We start from the raw sequence: 6,000 nt of genomic DNA on the forward strand, positions 1-6,000 counted from the left end.
GTCATCTTCGGACAGAGATGGTACGGTGTATGGTGGGGCTTTGTATGAAGCAATATCGTCCGGCAGACAACTATTGAATTCGGATGATCTCCCCACCCAGTTCAAGGCACTGATATCCCCGGACCGAGCTACGACCTCCTGCAAGAGCCTCCCAAGGGCGTTTTGCTTCTTCTCGCCATAAATGACAGCAAGTCTGATGCCGAAGATACCAAACAATGAGTATGCAATATCTTCAGGCCACGTGGTGACACGCGCCGACACCCATTGGAGTTTCTCCCGCGCGTCTCTCATCCCCGGACGGAAGGCGACAAGGGCATGTGAATCTATGCCCGTCGCATCTCCCATCTCCTGCATGATTGCAATGGAATCCTTGTGGTTGAGAGAGCGATCACCGAGATATAGGGACCAATCCCTCTGAAAAAATAGGACAAATTTTGGGGCGAGGAATTCTTGAACTGTCCATCCTCGCGTGTTCCAAGCGCTACTTGCGAGTGCGCCAGGCTGCGACGAAGGTGGAACATCCGACAGGTAAATGATGGTAAGCGCTGAGTGGCGATACCAGATAAACATGGAGTTGACCGATTGCTGGATCTCGACGTTGTTAGTCTGGTCGATGCAACAGGTATCAATCCATGCCCAGCGATACCCCATATCACAAGCAGTTTTACAGAATGACTGCAACTTCGGGATGCCACCGACTGGATCCAAGTCGTACACCACCTCGCCTTGGATGTTATGCAGCAACGGCTCCTTCCCTTCCCACCTATGCGATAACATGACATAACGGAAGTACATCGCCACCACGTCTTTGATGCGCTCCATTTGAAGGTCCCCATGCTTTATCGTGGATGACAAAAGTTCTTTGTACTCTGCGCTCGTTTTGAAGGCATTGATCTGTGCCTCGCGATTACATAAGCGCCCAGTAAAGGTATTGATTAGACGATGCGGGACGTCGTCGAGTTGAGCCTTGATGGTCTCTTCAATGGCTCGTTCTGCTTCGGATGGACTAACATACTGTTGATGCAAGTCTGTACATAGAGTCAACAATACTTCAAGACCTGCTATTTGGGGCGTACTTTCTGTATCCGTGTCGGGAGCATTTTCCAACTTGGAGAGCATGATTTTGAACGCCTCGATGGCTTCATCGTACCGATGGGCGCCGTGAAGTGCCGCATGCTTCAACTCATATCCAAAGTAAGATGAGGGGTTGAGTTCGATGACCTGCGTATCACCAAAATGAGCGTTGAAGACGAAACGGTAACTGTCATCGCACCTTTTCAGCGTCGAGCAGTGCATCGTCCCATAACATTTTTTTCCGACCGCGCCTTGCTGCGGTTCGCAAAGACAACATCTGTTGCCAAATCGAAGTCGATTGCCGCAGAGTAAAGCTCGATAGCCCTGTCGTAATTACTCGCAGCGAGGGCAGCATCTCCACTCGCAGCGAGATCAGTCACTCCGGTGGCAGTATAGTGCATGCTGCAATCTTGCTTGAAAGCTAAGTGAAATGGGGTTGAGAATTATACCCGGTTGACATCATGAAGACTTGCCAGTAGACCAATCAAGGCAGCGTGCTTTCGTAGCCTCATCAGCCTTATCCATCATATATCGGTATGCTTGCATGGCTTCTGGAAATCTACCTGCCTGAAGGAGCGCATGGCACCAATTTTGGTGTGCAGTTCGCCACAAGGACTTGAGGTCCCACCCGAATAACTAGAAAAAGCAGTCGAGCGTGAAAAAATGATTTTCAGTTGCATCGCAATCAACGCACCACCACAAAGATATCATATTTAGAATGGATAGCCGACATAGACGAGAAACTGATAGTGTCGACAGCAGCAGCGAAGTGGCCAACAGCTTCGTTGTGATGTGCGTCGTCTAATGCATTCATTCCCACTTGGACGTGTAGATAAGCCTGAAGTGCGATGTTCGCAAAATCAGTATCGACGACGCCCGAATCTGGAGCTGACTGTGTCAGGGGCACTCACTTCCACGATGCCACAGGCAAGAGAATTCGGATTGGGACGAGTGGTAGCTAGCTCTTGGACGCGCAGAATTGCCTCGTCATGTCGATCTGCATTGAAAAGGGCGATAGCCTGACAGCTGTTGTGTGAGTGGTGAGTACATGATACACAATTGACGTACCTTGATCAAGAGTAGAAGACGAGTTTTATTCAAGTCTGCGTCCACGTGCATGGACGCCAGGTCAAATGCTTTCAATCGCGTCTTCAAACTGTCGTTTTCCACAGTGGGCGATGCCCTTGGAGATATAACCCATCAAGGATGGCTGAATGCTAATGCTCTATATCAACATATAAGTTAGTCTGTTAAAAAGATCACGATGAGCAGGTGCATCTCACTTTGAGCGCATCATCAAGTGCGCAGTCCCAATCTGAATTTCTCGCCTTGACAAATGACCGATTTGCGTAAGAGTTGTAGTTGTTGCCATCAGCGCCAACATCTTGTGTCAACAGCCTATCAGCAGTGGGCAATTCCCCGCTTGTGCAGGCATCGCGGGCTGTCGTGCTGGTGGTGAGGATCTGCATCACGCGTGGTCAGATTATGTAGTAGGAGTGAAGGCCAGAAACATGCCTTGCATTGAGTCTTGACATCAAACTCGAGGATCAATATGCAAGGAGAGGGAAAATGAACAGAATCTTACATTTGATGTCTCGTCGTCGAGAAAGTCCTCCGGAGGCGCTGCCCACTTTGAAATCATGTCATCTCTTCCTCCACTCAGGATGTGTTTGCCATCCACGGAGAATGTGACACAATACACGTAACTAGTGTGTTTCAATATGGCGATGGTTCGTCGATCCGAAAGCCGCCAAATGCGAACCTGGTGGTCATCAGATGCAGACGCAAGAAGGGTGCCAGTAGGGTTCAAGGCAATCATCCAGACAGCCCCAGTATGGCCCTTCCAGGGTTCGCCAACCGGCTTCCAGGTTGATGAATCCCAGATCCGTATGGTAGAATCACCGTGAGTACCAGCCGAGACAAGCTGTTTGCCATCGAGTATCCACGCGAGTGAGTAATTCCACGCAGTGTGAATGTGGCCCTGGAACCGTTTGATGCATTCCCTCTTGCCAGGATTCCATATTTGGATATTTGTCTTTGTCCCGATTGCAAGATATTCACCAGACGGTGAATAGCGAACGCAGTAGACTTGATCGCCACAATCGATTGTCGGATTTCCTTGCACCCGGCGCCATGTTTTTGTGTTCCAGAACAACACTGTGCCGTCAAATGAGCCACTCGCCAACGATTCGTTGTCTGGGGATAAATCGAGCGAGTAGATGTCTCTGGAGTGAACTGTGATGGGTTTGGCGAGAGATTCGCCGTCTCTGTTCCACGCGATGAGCTCTCCACCATCATCACCGCTTGCTATGAATTGCCCGTCTCTTGATACTGCAATTGTTCGGACCCAATGGCTATGCCCCTCCATTTTCTTCAACACAATGGCGTCTTCCAAGTCCCACAGACGAAGTGTCTTGTCTGCCGAGGCCGTCACCATACGGCGTCTATCGGGGAAGACTGCGGCTGCAAAGACACTGTCTTTATGGCCTTCAAATGTTCGACTAGCCGCGGCGATTCGAATGGCGGGTTGTTCTACTTCGGTCATTCTACTGGAGGTGGATGGTGTTGAGCACAACTTGCTGGAGAGTTTGTGGGTGTCTTGATCTACAGCTACTTTCATACCGATGATAGACCGGATTTCATTTTATTCCCTTTACCGCTTTTGTTTACTTGTGGAGCTGGACAAACAACAAGGCACCTCTGACTCCCACATAATCCCTGTACTAGTAGTAATTGGAGGTGATAATAGACAGTGTTCGCACCTCTAATTAGAGGCAAATACAGCGGCTGCCGTATCAGTGGATCGACGAGTCCGTGACATATCAGAGGTTTGGACATTTTACCACTTGCAAAATTTCAATCACAAGTAGATCTAGACCTAGCCTGGAATGCTCTGGTCCTCTGGAGCGTTTAGTGAATGTGATTTCACTAGTGGCAAAATGTGGTAAAAATTAAATGTCGAAACCTGTGTGACATCGTAGTCACGAGACCTGTAGACGGATATAAATATCCTTTCCCTAAATATATCTATTTATTCAATCACAAATTTTTGTTTTTCATACATACCCTCCAAATCAAAACTTGCAAGAGGCATGTATGACAGAGTTAAAGTATAGCAACATTATAGCATCTATGTATAGCTTCCAGTTTTCGTGTTAGTGCAAAGAAATCAGATGTATTGATCAGCAATTGTTACAATCAAGTACGCCCCTATTCATTCTCCTTTTCTTACCTTGTATTACATCACGATCGCTATCGTACTTTCTCTTATCACCAGTTGTATTACACCACGATCGCATCATGCCGTTGCTAGGTGATCTATTCTTGTTATCTCTGACTCGTCTTATCTCTGACTCGTCCTTATGACCTCATCGTACCGGCCCTAAAGCTGTTACCGTTCACTATATAAACTTGTCCTGTACTATGTAGTTCTTTACTTTAATCTTACAAGGTTTTACCTGGAACTTCCTTCGCTTAAGACTTCCAATCTTAAGTTGTCTGAAACTTGATTCAAGCCAAGGACACTCTCCTTGTCTTGTCATAGTGAACTACTGAACTTCGGTATATGCAGAAGCCTTGAACTGACCTTGGCCGATTACTCTTATCGAGTAGCCATACGTCAGAACCATCCTAGTTCGTAACAAAAGATTAAAGTCTTCCACGAATACATCACCATCACGCGCCGTAGCCCAGAAAGAACAAACCCTGGTCATCACGACAGATGGAACCCCAGGTCCCTCAGAGCTGAAACAAGCTGACGTCATTAACACCAATTTTGGCGCTTTGAACTTAGGTGCTGTACCACCCTTACCACCTTTGAACCCCCCAATGTCTTCCTCGAAACCCATTGAAATCAAGATCGGATCTCCCCCAGTCTTTGACGGGGATAGAGATAAATCCGAAGGATTTTTGATGTCGTGCATGTCTTATCTCGACATCAACGAAAAGATCTATGTCGACGACAAGCAGAAAATTATCTTTGTAACCTCCTTCATGAATGAAGGAAACGTGCGCTACTGGAAGGAAGACTTCCTCAGGCAAGTGCAAGATCCTAACAACAAGACTACTGTAGGTCTTGTCAAAGGCTACGGTACATGGGCCGAATTTCTCGCCGATTTCAAAAGCGTGTTTAGACCGCTTGATCCCTCAGGAACCGCGCTAGCCAAGCTTCGCAACCTGAAACAAGGAACCGAACTCCAAGATTATATCTTGGAATTCCTGATGCTCACACGAAGGGCAGGAATCCAAGGTGATGTCGCTAAAAAGCAATTCTTCTTAGACAGATTACACCCAGGACTACTTGCTCGCCTCTATGGCACGGGTGACGTCTCTGACGACTTCGAAGTCGTCCTTACCACCTGCATCAATCTCGACAATTCACGCCTTCACTTGAACGCCATCAGGGCATGCCACCAAACCCCGAAGAAGAAGAACTTCGGATCTAACCGATACGTACCATCTAAAGATCCTAATGCCATGGTGATCGATTGGCTCTCTGAAGAAGAACGCACTGAGCATTTCTGAACCGGAAAATGTTTCACCTGTCACAAGACTGGACATCTTTTTAAGAACTGTCCCAAGAAGAAGAAAGGGAAGACCCCGATACGCCGCAAAGAAGTAGAAAGCAGTGATGAAGAAGAAGAAGAAGAAGCGGAAGTCCGTCGTCTCAACGAGGATTTTTGATATGGGAGACTGGATCAACGTCAGTATCTCTCAATGTACCCATAAGACTTGTACAAAAAGTTGGTGAACGAAAAGAACTTTGGGTTCCCCTTTCCCTAATTTCGAAAACACGTCTGAAAACCGTTGAAACGACCGCAGTTGTCGATTCCGGAGCAGCCAGAACTTTTATCTCAGAAGACTTCGTCAAGAAGCACAAAATCCGAACCCACGCCCTCAGTAAACCCTTTAGGGTTACTACCGCCG

The sequence above is a fragment of the Suillus subalutaceus genome, assembly GCF_016647625.1.
Source record: "Suillus subalutaceus strain FC151 chromosome Unknown DFJ58scaffold_50, whole genome shotgun sequence".
Lineage (NCBI taxonomy): Eukaryota > Fungi > Basidiomycota > Agaricomycetes > Boletales > Suillaceae > Suillus > Suillus subalutaceus.